The 21,688-nt window shown below is 34.1% G+C and overlaps 1 protein-coding gene and 1 pseudogene across 6 annotated transcripts in view; one reads left to right on the plus strand and one right to left on the minus strand.

Moving 5' to 3' along the window:
* The window catches only part of CNTN1 (contactin 1), a 347,755-nt gene that overhangs the window by 222,402 nt on the left and 103,665 nt on the right, over window positions 1–21,688 (minus strand). The window contains exon 1 of one of the 6 annotated variants that reach the window (XM_026000123.2): window positions 4,746–5,393. The exons of 4 other annotated variants lie outside the window; for them this stretch is intronic. The gene's annotated coding sequence lies outside the window, so the exon portion shown is untranslated. Of the gene's footprint in view, window positions 1–4,745; window positions 5,394–21,688 lie in introns of those variants that run through there. One more of the 6 variants, XM_072765565.1, reaches the window with a different exon arrangement.
* The window catches only part of LOC140600058 (elongation factor 1-alpha 1-like), a 70,783-nt pseudogene continuing 51,872 nt past the window's right edge, over window positions 2,778–21,688 (plus strand).

A 21,688-nucleotide genomic window follows, 5' to 3' on the forward strand; every position in this document is an offset into this window, starting at 1 on the left:
GACTTGATTAATTTATTTTAAATACTGGGAATATTAACATTTCCATTGATGTTAATTGGTGTTAAAGATGTTAAGACATTTTCATAGTTGTTTTAATATAGGTTTATTATTATATAGGTTTTATTATTATTTTGGTATGGTAAAGCCAATAGATCTGATGATACCTGCCATTAAAAAAGATACTCATTATACTCCCAGATCTCAAGAAAAGAGTACGGCCGACCATGCCTGGGGGTACACAGGTAATCTTGTGGGGTCTGGGGTCAATCAGGAGGCAGAAGAACAGAGAAAACTATGAGCAAAAGCCTCTATTGTGGTTTTCTGAGAAAGGAGACAGGATAAAAGTGGATTTAGGATTGGCTAGTTTAAATTACTTCAGGAAGATCTCTGGGCACTAGAGCTGTCTCTAGTTGTCTGGTATTTGTCCCTGAGGTGATTAGGGCAAGAAGAAATTGGCCAGAGTTAGAGAACTCTGATAAAAGAAGGAACTTTGAGGTGTGGGCTCCCAATTGCTTGGTTTGCATTTGAAAATGCACTCAAGGATGACTGGTTTACTAAGTCTAGTAATTGGCTAAACTTGGGAAGGGCTGTCCCTTTAGGGTCAGCAAAGCAAAGTATGAGAATACAGAATAAAAGGCAAGATTATTAAAATATTTAATTTAGAATTGAAAATTACTAAAAATTGTTCAGCATTCATCTGATTCAAAGGTCAGTAACTTTTTAAGCATTAAATGTCTCCAGAGGGATTAAATAACATTTGCAAGTACCCAATGACTATAAAACTAAGTCTAACTATGTTAATCCAGTGGTTAAGTTCTTAATTACCTGTTCCCCCTCTGTTTATTCTCAACTATAACTATCTAATTCCTCTATTTCAGTCCTGACACTGGAATATAAAGTATTAAGTTTTGCTTCCATGCTTTTATGTATATTCATCTCTTGGACTCCATTTAAAAATTTTGAGTATGGTTCCTTATTTGACCTATGACACTTAAACATTTTACCAAATATTTTAGATGGCTCTATGTTATACATTTTTTCTTACATTTGAAGAATCCTTAAATAGATGCTTCTTCATTATACTGAGTTGTCTTATGAGAGGAAAATGATTAGAAAACGATGAAAAATAGAGTGAATGTTATATTTATTATCAGAGGAAAGAGATTCCTGAAACATGCATGAAGCCATATTAAAATGACACATCCTCAGAGTCAAATTTTAGGAGCATATTGGAAATGAAAGTATTTTAAAAGCTGATTTCTTAGGGAACATATTTTAAGGAGGAACTAATTTTACAATTTTTACCAATGGAAGAAAAGAGGAGATGCAATTTCTTGGTATAACTCTTTGTTACAAATTCATACTCAAAAAAGTTTCTGTGGATTTATATAAATCAAAATTATTTACTAAAAAATACCAGGGAGGGGATCCCTGGGTGGCGCAGCAGTTTGGCGCCTGCCTTTGGCCCAGGGCGCGGTCCTGGAGACTCGGGATCGAATCCCACATCGGGCTCCCGGTGCATGGAGCCTGCTTCTCCCTCTGCCTGTGTCTCTGCCTCTCTCTTTCTCACTGTGTGCCTATCATGGATAAATAAAATAAAATTAAAAAAAATTACCAGGGAGAGGAGTGGTGCCTGGATAGCTCAGTCGGTTATGCATCCAACTCGGTTTTGGATCAGTTCATGATCTCAGGGTCCTGAGATCAAGACCTGTGTGGGGGCTCCATGCTCAGCGAGAAGTCTCCTTGAGATTCTTTGTTCTTTCCTACTGTCCCTCCCCTCCCTCCCTCTATCTCTCTCTCTCAAATAAATCTTAAACAAAAAATACAGGGGGGCTTCCTTGTCAAAAAATATAAACTCAGATTTAATCAATTTGTATGTGTGTTTTAAGTTTGGAAAATGGACATATTATCCCTCTTCAAATGCTTTTTCTCTCCTAGTCTTCCAATAAATGATTCATAACTTTTTTATAATCCTAGTTTATGACTAATGCCAAATACAAGACACATAGAGATATACAGAAATATATATATAGATAGCTTTCTACTTAGATTTATTATAACATATGTGCAAACATTAATATAAGTATTTATATTAAAAGGAAAATTGATGGCTTACCATTTTAAAATATTCAACTGATTTCTCACTCTATTAAGTCATCTTTAAAATTCATTTTTAAAGTAAATTACAAAGCCTTATATTAGTGAATCATAATGTCTCAGAATTCTTATAAATTGATTTTAAGAGGCATTAATAGTATGTATCAACCATTAGTTAAGCACATTTTTCTTTTAAAATCTTGTATTTGATATTTCACTGCTATATGGGTTCCTCATTCCATTTCATCTTTCCTTTTATTACATCCTTTTTGTATCTTCAGTGTCCTCCCTAACTTCATGTAATATGATTATGCTTTGTCATAATAATCATGACCTAAACTAGTTTTGGTGTCTCAGGTCCTATATTGTGGTTAATATTCAAAATTCTCATTAATCTCTTGTTAGTTTCTCATACTGACAATCTACAAGAATTAATTACAACTACTGTGGAAATTAGGAACTGAGAGCATCTCATTCCAGATTTCCCTCACATGATCCAGGAAATGTTCTTTATCTAACCGTCATGTATTTTCAATGATATTGAGTAATGGCTAGGGTTAGGTTTGAGACTAGAACAATGACAGAAAGGTTTAACAAGTGCAGTGCTATGTGGACCCTTTGTTTATACAATCTCACCATGTTAGCCCATTAATTTTACTGCTATGATCTTGTCATCCAGCATGGGGGCTTTTCTTCACCTACTGTCACCTCAGCTAGATCCAACAAGTAGTGCTGCCATTATACTCATTACTCAGAATTTAGTATGTTGTTAGGTAATAAATATCTTTAAGTTTCTGCCTCCTCTATTCTTTCTCATTTTCCTTTCAATTCCATCTTACTAGCTATTAATGGGCCACCTCAGCCAGGAGGCATTTGAGCAGAACTGAACACCATGACTCAGCATCAGGAGAACTCTAAAATGTATAGGCAGTTACTTCTGCTTCCTATCTTCCCCTCTCTGAGGAGAAACTCAATGTCTGAGTTTCGTCCTGTGCCTAAACCATTTCAGCTTTGCAGATTTAAACATGTTCTACAATGTAAGTTCTGTGGCACCATACTACCAGGCAGTTGAAAGGAAACTCAATAGAGTAATACCGCAGCAGAATTGAAATACGTTGTGAAATGTTTGAAAAGTAGTTTTCCTGTGCTCTTATTAATCATTGCTCTGTATTTCTTTCCTTTTTTTTTTTTAATAAGTGATGCCTATTTCACAAGGCATACTGAGCATATCTATTACTGGTTCTTTTTTTTAAAGATTTTTAAAATTTATTTTTTCATGACAGGCACAGAGAGAGAGAGAGAGAGAGAGAGAGAGAGGCAGACACAGGCAGAGGGAGAAGCAGGCTCCATGCAGGGAGCCCGAAGTGGGACTTGATCCCGGGTCTCCAGGATCAGGCCCTGGGTTGAAGGCAACGCTAAACCGCTGAGCCACCCAGGCTGCCCTATTACTGGTTCTTGATAGATTATTTAGCAAACGTATTTTTTAAAACTTAGCATCATACTTGAGGAAGTACCTATACATACATGCTATATTGTACATATTATGTTTTACAAATTATATTATAGTATATATGTGTGTGCATAAACATGTGCACATATAGGTATATGTGTGTATATATACTAATACTGCATGTATATACACAGTATTAGAATATGTTTACTGTTTAAAATCATCATTAAAACATTTTACTATATCTAGAGTTTCTTAATGAATTTTTTTAATGCTATTTTCTCACCCTAAAGAGATGTTGAGGAATTCATATCATACAGCACATAATTTACATACTTATTAATTTTTGCCATGATATTTAAGCAAGCAGCTTTAATTTACAAAGACTGGCAAATATAGTATATTATTATTGTTATTATTATTAATATTATTACTTTTCAGTTTTTCAGAGTTTTTGTGAATTTTACATAGTGGGTTCAACAATTACATAAGCTTAATTTTTAAAGCATCAACAAAAAATACAACTTTTTTGTGTAAATTTCAAAATATACTATCTATCCATCCTTTTTAGAGTAACACACACTGGACAGGAGGAAAGAAAACAAAACAATCCAGGTAGAAGCCAAACTGTTTTCTGACAACAAGGTCTTCCTTCAAGGACATGCTATTCCAAATTATTTCAATTCCATCTGTTCAATTTGTATGCAACACCGTATTTGAGTTTGAGTACCTCAGTGTTATCCTCTACTTCTGGGAGAAGGACTGAACATTTTGGGTGTCTACCAACATCCTTCACCATAATTTTAAAATGTTGACATGAAGGAAATAATCTGAGCCAAAGGAATACCACAGCCCTGCTTAAACTTCTCCAGAAGGAGATTTTTTTTTTTTTTTTTTTTGATTCAGCTCACGCTCAGTGCTGCCCCTCCCCATTTGCAGGCTATCTATCCAAGACACACACACACATCTGAGCTCTGGCACATTCTTGAAAAGCTTTTGCATGCAAATAAAACACCTTATGGCACAATACTGTCAAAAATATAAATTCCCCTTTCAATCAACAAAACAATTCAGAACCCTGACACTACCTCCGAAAACCGAGATCTGAGTCAACCTTACTAATACTGCATCACCGTTATCCTAACTCAGCACATTCTCACTTACAATTACCTAACGGAGAGAAAAACCTTGCACTTACCTGATACGCTGAGTTATCTGTTGTTCTGGGTACAGGATTTATTGCAAATTATGCATTTGAATAAATGCAGCGACAGTGATACCACAATACGCCTCTCTCCTGCTGCAGAAAGCAAGTTAAAAGGACTTCAAGCTGTGACCTCAGAGGCAGGCACAGCCGCTCCCATCCTTCAGCCAACCTTCTGGGGAGAGCAGGTTAGATGACAGTGAAGCTGGCTCCCTACATAGCAATACTTTCAAATAAAGCATTCTGTGCTGGGAGCTGGGGGATTTACATCTTCCAAATTCGGCTGGCCCGAGTCAATGCTGCTTCTATGCTTGAAAATATTAAGCATTTCACTGCAGTCACTTAATGCAAGAAACTATCTGAGGCGACTTCACAAACCCTGTCATTCTGTTCGGAGACTAAAGAATGAGCACCGCATGCATAATTCATGCATTAAAATCTTCAATGCACTTCCTGTAGCCACTGTTCTATCCAGTAATGGGCTATTGATCACCTCATCGCTAAGACAATTGAAGCTCCGCAATTGGTTTATTTCCACAAATAAAATTACAACCTAAATCACAGGGAGAATGCTCCAACCCTGCAACAGCCACTCGGGTAAAACACTCACATAGACAAGATAACATTTGCATACTGCAGAATGTTTAAACTGGACTCTCTGGCAGAAACACTGTAGTATCTGTCTTCTTTTATTCAAAAGACATACTTTCTGCAGATTTAGACTGAATATTTTATATTAAAAGTGAGATATACAGAGTTGTTTTTTTTCTCCTGCCATTTTTGAAAAATCAACAGGCTAATCTGAAAATTAAGGAAAAAAAAACAGATGATGATATATGGCTACAAATCATAGGAAATTTTTATCTAGATTCATATGGATAACTTTTCTTAGAAGACTTTTATTTAAAATAATTAATTTTTCATCTGAATAATGTGGAAGAGATTTTTTTTAATCATCATGGGGATACATTTGTTCACCATTGTTAAGTATTTTGGATGGTAAGTACCTTTTTTTTCTGGGAGTGCCAGTAGTTCTGAGAGTCTATTTCTTAGAATTTAAGCTTCTAAGAACACATCATGGTTTCTATTACTCTTTTTTTCACTGTCTCAAAAAAGCAGGCTTTAAAACAAAATGTGCATTTCATTATGCTAATATTCATCAAGGGAAAACACAGGTAGCATTTTAAAATGTCATAATTTTTGTGAAAAAAAACCATAGTGGAAAAAACATATAAAAATAGCAAATGTATGTAAACGTTTGTCTATTTCCCAAAGTATGCTCAGTGTAAAAATTAGTGAAGCTTTATTTATCTACCAAAAAAGGACTAAATATGATGTTATTAAGATCATTCAGAAACCTAATGTCGTGTCTTTCCACAGCCTCTTTTTTATTTACCCATAGATACCACATATGCACACACAATTATCACAGTTCTATGTTGTCACACCTGACATTTATAAGACCCAAGTGAAAACTTCAAGTTCGTATCTTGGGGCTAGCCTAGAGAAAAACTGTCAAAGTATACTCAAGGTTTCCCTTCTAACAGTTACATAATTAGTAACTGGGAGCAATTCAGCCTTGGAGAAAGCAGGATCACAGTGACTTTCAGTAATTAAACCAGTAGCAATTGATAGCAGCCTGTGAAGGCACTAGGAGTGGAATGGAGTTCAGGGATGTTCAGGGAAACACTTCTTCCAATGCATATAAGAGCATGCCTGTTAGGTCATAGAAAAGGAAATTGCACCTACTTATTCAAGATTATGCTACAATATTCTATATGGCAGTCTGAGAAAATAACCACCCAGTTACTATGTATATTATATATCCCATACTCCAAAATGTTTTGTTCTACGTTAGGCAATTCTACTTAAACATTTATATATATTGCCTCTAATCTAATACACTTCAAGTGGACTACATAGTAGCCTTTATTTTAAATATTTACCTAAGTAATATTCTTTATTCCTTAAATGAAGATTGAAAGACCTCAAACATTTAAAAAATTACAGAAGTTATAGCTAAGGATTAATATTCTGCCTAGAGTTTTCTCAACTTAATCACCTACAGAAGCAATTTTGTATGAAGATAACATTTAAAAATAGTAGAAACTGAAAACTTTAAAATGTAACTTATCAGGTATGGGGATACAGAGTACAATCATTCAGGAGATATAAACTCACATAAACTAAAATAACTACATATTAGAATTAGAAGCATTAGAAATTTAACCTCTCTGAAATGCCGTGATTGGATAATGCATAACTACGCATAGGAAAAACTTAGTTCATCTCTCCCTTTTGCAGTGAGTGAGAAGAAAATCAGTATCTTTTCTCCGATACAAATACTCAAGACCCAAATCTAAAATGAAGATAGCAACTGTGTATCCACTTGGTGAATTTTCAAATTCAATTGTCTTAAAGGTGGGGAGAAATATGAGAAACACACATAGAAACACTTCATGACCTAGAAAAGACCAACACTAGAAGTCTGCAAAGAAGAATATGACAGGAAAAGCTAAAAGCTAGAGGGGTGGTAAATCCCTAAAACATCAGAGTGGGAGCTGCAAGTACGTCATGAAGGGGAACAACTGGTGGAAAAGTCGTCAATTATACTCTCAGATAAAACAAAGCCAAAGGCTATAACAACAACCAAATTCCACTTTCCAGAAGTCTGGCTATGCCTAAGAGATACACTTAACCGATTTTTTCAAACGGATGGGAAACAAAGAACGTGATTTTAGATGAATTTGATCTCTTTGCAGATCAAGAGGTTTTTCCAATATTTTAAATTTATAATGCATGTAGAATATAAAGTAAACTCTGTAATGTACAATAGGGTCAATAAAATGAATCAAAATTTGCAAAAAAATCAAAGCATATTTAGCCTGTTAAATTTGTGCTATTAAAATATATAACTAGACTACCTGACTACTGCCATTTGGAAAAACACATAATTTATATCCATTATAAGAAAACATAATGCCATGTAGCATTAGGAAAATAATTCAGCCTAACCAAAGTTTCTACATTTCTGAGCTCAGGGATGTAGGAGCAGAGTGCTTTTGTTCTGAGATTTAAGACATTCCTTCTTTTCTTGCTCTGTCCTATCAATATTATTATCATCTCCTAATCATAATACATTCATTTAATTAAACATATCATGTACCTTCTACAAGAAAGGAATTTTACCAGATGCTAGGTCAGTGGCTGCCTCCAAAGCAGTCACACTTTAGTGATGATAACAGGTAAACACATACATACAGAGTGATGAATATATAACATATATCACTTTGATATATGTTAAGATATGCAAATGAGATAATTACTAAAGGGCATTACGCTAAATGACTTCTAGGTAAGTGTTAATTCTTATTTTTATTCCCCTAGATGAGACATAGTAACAGAAAAAATACTGGCATTACCAACTGCCCATAGAGTATTAGGAAATGTTTTATGGAGGTGGTGGGATATTTAAAGAAACTGAGTGGTGTAATGGAACTAAAATCGACCTTAATGTTTGACAAATTTGAAAACAAGTTCAGGTTTCACTGAATTTGTATGAACTTGCACGTACTATCAATACTCTATGAATATTTAAAGTAAGATGGAATTTAAGTTCCATATGACCAAAGACCATGTTTATTACACTATAACATCTGTTTACAACATTCTTAAAGTTCACTAAGAAGTAAATAAAAAGAGCTACAAGTATCAGCATAGATGGAGTGCACAAGCTAAATGCTGAGGAAAAAAATAAAACTCATACATCATAATCTCAATTATATAAAATTTAAAAACAAGCAAGACAGCATGATAATATTATATTTTGTCTAAAAATATACGTAGAAAAAATATATGTAGATAGGTGAAAATTAAGTAGTATATAAATACCAAATTCAAGATTGTAATTATTTCTGGGGAGAGGATGAAGGGTGTGATTGGGGAGGAGTATATATTAGGACTTATTTGCCTATATCTTTATTTATTAAACTGGTAGTGGGCACACATATTTTTGTTTTGCTTTTCATATTATCTAAATATTTGAGAGTTAGATATTACCTAAATATTTGAGATACTGGGAATCCCTGGGTGGCTTAGCAGTTTAGTGCCTGCCTGCCTTCGGCCCAGGGCATGATCCTGGAGTCCTGGGATCAAGTCCTGTGTTGGTCTCCCTGCATGGAGCCTGCTTCTCCCTCTGCCTGTGTCTCTGCCTCTCTCGCTCTCTCTCTCTGTGTGTCTTTCATGAATAAAAAAATAAAATCTTTAAAAAAATAAATATTTGAGATATTAAGAATGAATTTTAAAAGTGGGGGAAAAAATTAAAAAGAGAGTTCACAAAGCTCTTTGCAGTTGGATTCTCTCTCTCTCTCTGTTTTTTCCGGTTCACACTTCCCTTTCCAAGATGGTAACCAAAAGGAAAAAAAAATACTACAAATGACATCCAATTCCACTTTAAACACTCTTCAGTCATCAAGAAATAAATTCAGTGAAATAAAGAGGATGAAAAAAATATAGGGAATATGTTTCTTAATATGTCTCAAAAATTTGTTATTACTTATACATTGTCTTTGTAACATTGGATTCCTTAGTTCTATTAAAATGCTCACTATTCTCTCAATATTCAGTTAGTTTACAGATATCAGTATACTGCCATGGCTTCCCAGATGTCATAAAATGACCCATTTGTAGTTCAATCTCCCTGTAAAATGAAGGTACTAAGTATCTTACTAATGGTTACAGGCATAATTGAAAAATATAATTTAAAGCCTTTTAAGTCTGTGAAGGTATTATATCTCCCAAATAACTATTATAATCCTTATTTAATCCTATTTACGTTTAGTTATTTTCAGAGAAGTAGATTTTTTTACAGTTTTTATTTAAGTTCCAGTTATTTAACATACAGTATAATATTAGTTTCAAATGTACAACATAGTGATTCAACACTTCCATGCAATACCCAGTACTTAGCACAAGTGCACTCCTTAATCCTCATCATGTTATTTATGGCACGTTTTCCTTTTAAGTGACTCAATGATCTTGAAGTGACTAACTTCAAGGCAAGAGATATCAGCAACTAGTTCTAACTTATGAGATTCCCTAAACAGCTCTGGGTATGTGCCAGTCTGTCTCTAGATACACATTAGGGAAGATCTTTAAAAATTACATCCTACTGGTCTGCTTTTCTTCTCTGGTAACAAATTTAAATATTGCAAAATAGTTTGGTCCAAATATATTTCTATTTTCAAGATAATTTAGGCATACCTCACTGTGTCTCAATTTTTATTCAACAGAAGTCTGTATTGTCTTAGGTCTTTTAGGATTTTTAAGTTTCAACACATGAGTTAATTCTTCAAGAAGATTTAATGGGGAAAAAAGGCTAACTTTATTAATTTATTAATGAATAATGCCAATAACAAAATGGATGACACATTTACTATAATATTTGATTGTATATTATCTTGAAAATATAAACACCTTTTAAGAACTTTATATAAGTTTTAGCCTCATTATCACTAAAAAGGCACTAATTTAAAACTTCTAAATACATGTATTTTTAAAATAACTACATCATGATTATATGCTCACATGTGAGCATTCATGTGAGATATGCATATGTGCACAAATATTTTAAAACTTGAATTATACTATATTTCACTTTAGTGTACAGGTGACTATACAATTTGCTAAACTTCCACAAAATGACATAGCTATGTCACCTGCACTCTGATCAACAAATAATCTATTATTTGAGTCCCACAGGCCCTGTATTCTCCCCTCCACCCTCCACCACCCACCCAAAATAGCCACTGTTCTGATTGATAACAACATAGATTAGATTTTTTTATACAACCAACCTGTAGTGATGCAGAAATCTACAGACATAGAACTATTTCAAATATAAATTTGCACAAGTGTTTCACACTCTATTCACACTTTTATTTTTATTTGACCATAGTTTCAACATGTAAAATGTAACTATTATACTTTTCATTTAATAAAACAATTTTGCATAAGTTTCTCTTGAGATAAATACTTCAGAACACATTTTACTTTCTACCATAACGTAGGTCTCAAGGCAGGATATTAATGTACTAGTAAATTCTTTTGTGAAATATTTGTTTTTGTGGAGTTATTACATGGGGTGATCAACTTTGCTTTTTCATAAAAAGTTTTATCTTTAAATTTGCAACTGTAATTTCCTGCAGAAGATTTCATCACAGACATCTGTCCTATGAAATTAAAGAGGCACTCATAAAAGTATCTTGAAAATACAACTGGTATTTTAGTTTTAGAGAGTGGATTATAGGGATCTTAGGGAACAAAGTGATACTTTGCTGAAATGCATGAGGATTTAAATTAAAGTAGATAAGTGTAGGGTCTACAAGTTTCAATTTATAAGGATAACATACGATCTAAAGTGCCTTCTTAGCACAGAGATGCAAAGCTCTTGGTTAGAGAGGCCATTGTATAAGCCAGTAATAATTATGTTTGGGAAATAATCCCAATTAGTGACACAAGGAAAAACAGGTTATGAAATGGAGGGGCGAGAAAAATTAGTTTGGGGCATGAAAGTGTGAATGCGAAGAATACCTGACTTTCTTCTGATCCAACTAATATTGACTTGAGTCCTTCCTTCACAGATATTCATTGATGTGGGCTATGGGTCAAATTCCAGCTCAGTACTTATCCCAAAAGATTTAGAATCAGTGGTATATTAGAACTAACCCATCCAGCTTTTAAGAGTCTGTTTTAATTTTCAGGAATTTTGCAAGACAATTATTAAGTACAGTTATTCTTTATAAATAAATGATATGAATTTACATTTAAATATATTTTAAAAAGACAAATACTCAAAATATATCACTTCCTATACATTTTACTATTATCAATGCTTTAGAAATTGTTTACACCTATTCTATCTGTATGGTAAAAATGCTATACAATAGTGTGCTATTGAGCACCTCTAACTCTATGTTCAATAACATCGTGTTGCTAGTTGAAACCAACGTTGGTGAAAATAATTACAGGAACAAAATCAGCAAATGCTAAAAAACAGGACTTTTTCTTTTCCCCTCGAACGCCGGTGGTTAAACATTTAACAGCACATCTCAGCTTGGATTTCAGTGTCTAGAAAGTTGTAAACCAATTATCTCTAACCAGCTCCAATATGGTTTTTGAATTTTGATTTTAAAAATATTCCTTCAAAATTCAACTAATGTTACCAATATGGATAGGCAAAAACTGAGTTGTAGTAAACTCTCTTGGCCAACTGAAAAATAACTGAACCTAAAGGAATGTCTGAGGATATTTATCATAAGAGATCTGTATTTTTCTCCTATTAAGAACTAGGGGAAAAGTCAGGATACTTTCAAAGATGGTTATATCATCCAGGTAAACAAAGAGTTTAGAAAAAACATAGAAGTCAGCATCTCTTCATTGATTCATAGAACAATATAGCATTAGCTATAAATATGCTTTAAACTATCTGATTGTTCTTCCTTCTTCCACAATAATATTAAAAGAAATTTTAAATGATAAAATAATTACACATATAAAATCAATCCAGTATACACTTTTGCTATAGTTGAATAGGTAGTAAGGTGGCCACCTAAAAATATTTAAATAACAATAATTTAAGAAGAATACAAGGGTTTAAGAGAGTGAGATAGAAAATACTACAGTATTACATATTCCACTTAAAAAAAAAAAACAGGAACATAGAATGATAGTGAGTGTCTGCCAGTATATGAGAAGGATGTTGGAAGGTCCACTCCTAGCCAGTCTTAATTAGGATCTTCAAATCCCTTTAAATTTGGAATACTTATAAGACTACCTCCGAATCTTTGAAATCCATAGGCTTTGATTTGAGTACAGCAGGAAACTTAAACTTGAGAAGAGAGTGGCACCAGCTTTTGGACAGCCTAGAAGCATCTTTAGATTTTTTTTTTTAAGCTAGCTCTTTGGAAATGTCCAACATCAGAGCTCTGCTGGAGCTCTGTACACTCATATCTCAAGTGCTATTGAAGTTGAAGTCTTTTTATTACCCTTTAAAGTATCTGAAATTAGTTGTAAATTAGATTTAACCAAAATGGCAATAAAGTCTCCATCTGGATCTACCACAAATTTCATTGACTCATATGTTTAGACTATTGACCTGAAAAAAGAAGGATCATGTTTTATTCTAGTTGATAAATAGTATTACTTTTTCTCCTTTTTAAATTTTTTTAAATTGAAATTCAATTATCCAATATATAGTATATGATTAAAAATATTACTATTGTAGTGTCTATTGTCCTTTTCTATACAACCTACAGTGTACAATAAAAAATACTGAAGGGTATAAAAAGAAACAAGAAACTGTGTTCCATATCGAGAGAGCAAATAGTCAATAGAAACAGATACAATAAAATAGGGACAAGGATATTTTAGGATTGGACAATCTCTGAGGAGATGAAGCTTTAAAATGTATATCACAGTCACTTAAAAACGGGAAAGGATGCCTGGCTGGCTTAATCAGCAGAGCATGTGGCTCTTGATCTTTGTATCCTGAGTTCAAGACCTACATTGGGGGTAGAGGTTACTCAAATAAATAAACATTTGTGTATGTTGTAATCAAATGATGCAAATAAACTGAATCTGAAAGGAGACATTAACTATAAGCATAATGAGGCAAGGAGAGATCAAGGAGAGATCAAACAGTTTTCTGAGATGGACTTGATAGGATTTGCTGACTGAGTCTATGTGGGGGATAAAAGAAGCAATATTTATTTATTTATTTATTTATGATAGTCACACAGAGAGAGAGAGGCAGAGACACAGGCAGAGAGAGAAGCAGGCTCCATGCACCGGGAGCCCGACGTGGGATTCGATCCCGTGTCCCCAGGATCGCGCCCTAGGCCAAAGGCAGGCGCCAAACCGCTGCGCCACCCAGGGATCCCCAAAGAAGCAATATTTAGAACACCAAGATTTCTACCCTGAAAAATCAGTGGATGTTGACAACAACTAAAACTGATTATCCAAAAGTTGGAGTAAATATAAAATGATAGAAAACAGTGAACTGTATATGTTTACTTCACTTCCTCTTTCTTGCCTTTTCAGTGTTCTATCAAATCTCTAATAGCCAAAACATTTATTTATTTGAATCCTGGGATACCATACTCACCTTGTTACTTCCTTGCTTCTCTGGCATTTCTCCCTCATTATCAGCTCATTTACTTTATTTCCCCTTAAATATCTGTAAAGTTTTCTCTCTTCTTCCCTGTCCTCTTATCAACTTTCCTCATTTTCTACTAAATATTCTCATCCACTCACATAACTTAACAGATTATGTGTAATGATTTCAAACTTGTGTCTCTGAGATGTTTTTCCTGAACTGCAGATCCATCAGCGCTATATATGCTTAATGTTTATACTTGGGTATCTCACAAGTATCTCAAACTCAGGCAGTTCACAAATGAACTCAGCTTATTTTTCCTAAATTTGGTTATCCTTTTTCATCTCTATGCTAGGAAATGATATTATCATCCATTCATCTGCTCATGCCAGAAGCTAAGATATCTTTTATACTTGAAAGAACATATATATGCTCAAGAACTCAAACTTTGTCTGTAGTCAAGATATCTTTTCTGAAGTGTAAGCATGTCAACTTCATATTTCCACTTGGTTATCTCACTCTGTGATAACTGAATTCTCAATATTTTTCCAAAGTGGGTCTTCCTCTAGTTCTTCCTATCCTGGTGAATGGCACTACCCTACACCATGTACTCATTTCTAAAGTCTATGGCTACAACTCTGTTTTATACTTTCTAATTATATAATGAATTCATTTAATTTTTTCTATCTTTATTGTCAATAACCAAGTTCAAGCTATCATCATTTCCTGCTTAGACTATTGAAATAGCTTTATAGGTGATCTCTCCAGATCCACTCTTGTGCCTGCTAATCCACACAAAATGCCATCTAAGAATACCAGAAGAATATTTTAAAAATGCAAATGTCAGGGTACCTGGGTGGCTTAGTGGTTGAGCATCTACCTTTGGCTAAGGTTGTGATCCTGGGGTCCTGGGATTGAGTCCCGCATCAGGCTCCATGCGGGTAGCTTGCTTTTCCCTCTGCCTATGTCTCTGCCTCTCTCTGTGTATCTCTCATGAATAAATAAATAAAATCTTGGGATCCCTGGGTGGCGCAGCGGTTTGGCGCTTGCCTTTGGCCCAGGGCGCGATCCTGGAGACCCGGATCGAATCCCACGTCAGGCTCCCGGTGCATGGAGCCTGCTTCTCCTTCTGCCTGTGTCTCTGCCTCTCTCTCTCTCTCTCTGTGACTATCATAAATAAATAAAAATTTAAAAAAAATAAAATAAATAAAATCTTTAAAAATAAATAAGTAAAAATAAAAATGTCATTATATTATTTACTGGAATAAAAATATTGAGTGTTTTCCCACTACAGTTAAGATATTAAAAATCTTCAACATTGCATATAATGTCCTATGGTCCCCAAATTAATCCTCTAGCTTTACTACATTCCAGCCACACTGGTCATCCATCTCTCTGTTTCTTCCACTTAAAGAGGTTATTCCCCTTCCGTTAGGAAATTTCTCCAAATATTTGCTTTGCTAATTGACTCGTCTTTCAAGCTCTATCCTTTATTAGACGCCTTTGCAAACTAGGATAGTTTCTTCCTATGATTCATCTCACAATACTCAGTAACTTTCCTTTATAGCTGATCTAAATTGTAATTAATTATGCATTTAATCCCTAACTTTCCATTATAATATGATTTTTACTATACTAGAGACCGTATTTGTCTCATTTGCCTTTCATTTATCACAAGTTTGATGTTCATCACTGTGACTGGCACATAGATGATATTTGCTGAACACATGGATGAATGAATCAATGGCACAGTGTGTGCTTGTATCAGAGGATCTGATTCTTTAGGTTTGAATTGTCAGCCACTGTGATAGAGTTGACCAGATAGAATTGAGTTGCCTGCCTTTGAATAAATGGTTGAATTCCAACTTCAGAACTTTAGCTAAGAATACTTATGTATTAAGCTTTTCTTAAAAAAAAATCACTACTTGTTTCTGTCCCAGAATTCTGCCCTCCTAGCTTGTCAAACCTGTACAGGTCGGTAGACTTTGACCTATTGTTACCCATGCTGAACAGTCTGCTCTGATTTTGTGTCCAAACTCATTTATTCTTAAGTGGGAAAATTTTATTCTCTCCACAACCCTACCTATACCCTGACCTACTTGAATTCTCAGTTGTCTTATATTCCTACTTAGGTTCAGCCTAAGACAGAACACTGATTAACTGTTATTAATTCTAATAACTCTAGCTATTGTTTTCACTTTGCTTTCTCCAGGGAGATTCTCTTTAGTCCTTTGAGAATTTTCCTAGCTGACTCCTAAATTTCCGGTAGTTTAAAGCTAATGTTTTCAAATCTGGTGTGGAGATGATTGCCAAAAATGTTAAAAAAAAAAAAAAAAAAAAAAAAAAAAAAAAAAAAAAAACCTGATGTCTTTGACTTTTCTAACTTCTGGTTTCCAGGGTGTGATCTATTTCTGTACTTTCAAAGATTAAACTGTCACTTTCCTTCTTCATCAAAATTGGGAAACTTCAATTGGTAAATAAGCTTTTTACTGCTTTTTTAATTTAATAATTCCATAACTAATGCTTAACAGCAGAGATTGTTGTTTAAAAAAAGAAAAATTAAAGAGCATTTTTCTCCTACCTTGTATTCATATTTTCAACTATATCTTCCTTGACTTCCCAATGAGTTATATATATAGAGAGAGGCAGTATATCTAACAGATAAGAGAATAAGTTCTCATTTCCTACATCCTGGTGCTTAGTATTGTGTTTACACTTACTATTTGTCCATAACCAAATTACTTAACTTCCTAAAATCTCAATATCTTTGTCAAGTAAAAATATTACTAACAAAATAATAATTCTATCATAAGAAAACTGTGAGGATTGACTAAATGCAAGAACATGGGAAAAAAAAGAGAATAACAAAAGAAACCTTACCTGACATAGTGCCTCAACATGGCGAAAATTAAAAGCTGTTAGTTACCATTATTGCATTAACTCCCGAAAGCTAGATCATATATATGCTGTTTTATGCTGCTAAATCAAATATATCTAGCATAAGGCTTGCATAAAATAGGTTTATAATAAATGTTTGTTGATTCATCAATAAATTCAGATTTTCTGAGTACTTTTATCAGGTCTTAACGACTCAGAAAAACACTATCTCCCCTGCAAAAAAAGAAAATACTATCTCCCACAGGAAAGTAATTCTCTGACAAAAAAAATGATATAAATACATTTTTAAAGTGTTTGCTGATTATTATATTTTTTCTAATTCTTTAATGCTGAGGAAAAACCTCCTTATCAGGGATTTAAAGTCATTTAAATATTAAGCATAGTAAGACCCTATTTTAATACCCCATCATGGTGAAACAGGTCATCTTAGTTCAAATTCTATGAAGGAATATACTTTATCATATATATGTTATAAAGTAACTACTCAATAATAGATTTATTGTGCATACAAATACCAATTGTGTATAAAACATCAAATAATAGATTTTATTATAGGTAATAGATTGGATTACATATTCATCATCAAATAATAATAGCTTATGAACACTGAGATGTACTTATGCTAGGCATTTTCTCAAGTACTTTACATGATTTATCAAATCTAATAATTCCTACAACCAACCCTCATGGACTTCTTTTAATAATGCTGCAATAACCTCAGACATACATTAATTTAATTTACTGATGTCTATTTATAAATCCATAAAAAGTTAGAAAATAGGTTAGAATGACACTTGGGTTTATGTTCATACTGTTTATAGCTTCTGATTCAAAAGTACAGTAGATAGAAAATGGGCTTTAGTATGCTGGGCCTCTGTGCTGCATAACTCCAGTGAACATCATCTGCTATCGTTTGCCTTCTGCCTGAAGAACTTCCTCTGCCATCACTTATGGTGCAGGTCTAAAGGCAATATATCTGTTTAGCTTTAGTTGATTTGAAGAAAAGTATTAATCTGCATTTTTGAGAGATTTTTTTGCTAGTATAGAATTCTAGATTGATAGGGATTTCCTCTCTTTTTGGTACTTTAAAGATGCTAAAGATGCAGATTGTATGTGGGAATTCAGTGAGAAGATGTTAAGAATGACACTCAGGTTTCTGACTTCAAAAACATCAGTGGGTGTGGCACAATAATTGAGACTGACTAAGAAAGTACAATCAATATACAAAAATCGAGGGTAGTGAATTGGTCAGTCCCTTGCACATCATTCCTTTTAACCCCTTGGCTTTCTGTCACACATTTACTGACTCCTTACTTGGACATCTTTACAACTGGCTTCTGGGACACAAACTTACTGCCTTTACCTCTTGCTTCTCTGTTCATTCCTTTTCAGTCTCCTTTGCCAATGCAATACTTTTTATTATCATCCTTAAAAGATTAAAATATAAGAAAACTCTTCTCCTTTCATTCTCTCCTCCCAGGCATTTTTATACCCTCTAATAACTTGACCAATCATGTATAATGAATCCAAACTTATATCTTCAGGCAAAATGTCTTTTCTGAGTTCCAGCTCATCAATCTACTGATATACTTTAAATTTACACTTAGGTAACTAACAGGCATCTCAAACTCAGGCAGTCTGCAATTGAATTCATGAGTTTTCTCCCAAAATTTATTTCCTCCATTTTTCCCTATTCTAGTTAATGGTTCCCGTCTCTATTTACATCAGAAACCTAGATGTGATACTTTATATTTTCTTCTTCCTCTATGGCCACTAGCTTGTTGGTTTGTACTTGGTAAATATATACTGAATCTATCTACTTCTTTCTCCCACCATTGCCATTAACCTATTCCAACTCATCATCATCCCTTGCCTGATGGATTATAGTAAGTTCCTAAAAGATTTCCCTACATAACCCATATCAAATGCCCAAGAAGGATATTTTTTAAATGAAAATGTCATCCTATTATTTACTGGCTTAAAATCCTATTTCAATTAGGATGCTATTCTATGTCTTCAACAGGACATAGCAGGTCTCTATCATCACTAATCCCATCTCATACTATTCTCCCATCATTCACTACATTCCAATCACCCTGGTCATTTTCCTGGTCTATACTAATGTACACACGCTGCACAGACTGTTCTCTTAGCCTAGCATGCTTTTTCCTCAGTTCTTCATCAACTTCATCTCATCTGTAGGGTTGTACCTTAAAAGTTTTTTTAGAAAATTACTTCCCTGGGTAATGTTTCTTTGGGAATTCATTCTCTGGTTTAACCTTCCTCCTTTCAGGCTATGTTAGGTATCTTGTAATTCATTCATTCTCACGATAACTGCACTTTTTCTGGGTACCACTTATGGCAATGATAATTACTCACTTGTATGATTGCTTAATACTTAACTCTACTGATGGCAGAGATCACATTTGTCTTACATTTTATCTCTGTTTATTTATCACTGTATTTGGCATATAGAGGATACCAAAAATGTATTTTGAATTCATAAATGATTGAATCAATGGCACAATTTGTTATTATATTAGCTACTTACCAATTGGGTTTTTGTTGTTGTTTTTAAAGATTTTATTTGGGATTGAGAGAGAGAGAGAGAGAGAGAGAGAGAGAATGTGCACAAGCAGGGGGAGTGGCAGGCAGAGGGAAGAGGGAGAAGCATGTTCTCTGCTGAGCAAAAAGCCCAATATGGGGCTTGATGTGGGGCTCAATCCCAGGACCCTGGGATCATGACCTGAGCTGAAGGCAGACGATTAACCAACTGAGACACTCAGGTGCTTCAGCTACTAATCAATTGTATTAGCTATTAAGACATGATTCTTTAGGATGGAGAACTGGCACCTATTATAGGGTTGGCCTAATATATCTGGTCTTCCTGCTTCCAAATAGTTTATATTCAACTTCAGATCTTTGGCTATGGATTCTTACATTTTTAGTTTCTCTCTAAAATAAAGTGTTCCTTTATTCTTTGATTTTACCCTCTTTGCTTTGCCAAGTCTGCCCTAATCTTTAATTCTTCTTTGATTCTTGATGTATATCATCCTGACCTCTTTTACTAATGCTATGTCACCTGTTCTGACTTTGTGTCCAAACACATCTTCCCTTGAATGAGAGTTTCATCCTCTCCATATCCCTAGTTAAGTTCTTTCCCTCCTAAATTTATTTTTGTCCCAGATTCTCATCTTATATTTGAGACCAGTCAGAACACTGATCAACCATTATTAATTCTAGTTAACTGCAGCTTGATTTTTTCATTCTGCTTTCCTGGAGAAGCTTACCTCGGCATCACAAGACTCTTTTCTGGTCCCTGTTGCTGTAGTGCAGTTTTTTTCAAAGTTAACATGACATGGATCTCTTGGGAAGCTCTTTTAAAACACAGTCTCTCAGGTCCCACTCTGAGAAATTCTGATATACGAAATCTGGCATAAAGCCCCCAAATTTGTATTTCTATCAAGCTACAGGGTCATGCAGCTGCTGGGAATCTTAAAATCATACTTTGAATAGCACTACTATAATAGCGTGAGGCAAGTTTGTAAAATCTGGTTGAAGTTTACTGTCAGGTTTTGAAAATATCATGATTGCTTTAACTTTTCTAGAATCTGGTCATCATGATTTAAGCTGCCTTTCTACTTTTACTGTTTAAGTCATCAATCTCCTACGACTGAAGAAACCCTCTTTGTTTAAAGAGTTTTTCTATAACAAACATAGCTGTTTGTTATCTTTTATGAATACTTAAAAACATAGTTTTATTCTATTCACTGATCATTGACCACAGTCAAATTGTTTTATGTTAGAAGATATGAATTTTAGTGGTTAAATATACAATGTTTCATATGCTACAGCCTGAGGTTTGGTCCTGGGCCTCACATTTAATTTTATTTTTCTGTCAAATTAGAAATATAATAATAGCCACACAAATAATATCTATCTTATAGGAATGTTGCATTGATTGGCTAAATGAAATAATTTGAAAAAAAAACTTAGCACAATTGCATGCTTTACAAGAGCACAGAAAATCACTAAAACTGGCATTAAGTTTTATGCTGTATTATACTCCATATATGTAGCAAAAACCTGGCATAAATTGGTGTTCAATAAAAGCTTAAAATTATAAGACTTAATGTAAAAAAAAAACACTTTATGTCTGCTACAAAAGTTATAAACCTAGTTTTCTTTAAAATTTTTAATAACTCCGAATTCAGCCTGGATGTTCCAGAGAAACAATACCGTATATATATCCACACACACCCCTATACTACATACACACATACACACATATACATACATACACTCCTATACTACATATATATGCATATATATATATACACACACTTACATATGTATGAGATGTGTGTATGTACCAAATCCAGAACATATATGTATAGTATAAAATATATATGTATAAGGGCACCTGGGTGGCTCAGTGGTTGAGTGTCTGCCTTTCGCTGGGAGTCATGGTCCTGGGGCCTGGAGTCAAGTACCGCATTAGGCTCCCCATGGGGAGCCTCCTTCTCCCTCTGTCTATATCTGCTTCTCTCTCTGTGTCTCTCACGAATAAGTAAATAAAATCTTTAAAAAAATTTTTTTAATAAATTTATTTAAGGACAAATAGGTTAATATATAAATATATTATAAATATATGTATGTATATATACTTAAAGACATTTATTTTAAGGAATTGGTTCACATGATTATGGGTGTGCAGTAGACAAGTAAGAAACCCCTAGGGTAGCCCAGAAGGCTAGAAACTTGGCAGGAGTTAATGCTGCAGACTTAAGGCAAATTTCTTCTCTGCAAAACTTCAGCGTTTACTCTTTTAAGGCCTTCAACTTAAAAAATCCCCCGACATTATGGATGGTAATCTGCTTTACTT

Source organism: Vulpes vulpes, chromosome 8, assembly GCF_048418805.1.
Source record: "Vulpes vulpes isolate BD-2025 chromosome 8, VulVul3, whole genome shotgun sequence".
Lineage (NCBI taxonomy): Eukaryota > Metazoa > Chordata > Mammalia > Carnivora > Canidae > Vulpes > Vulpes vulpes.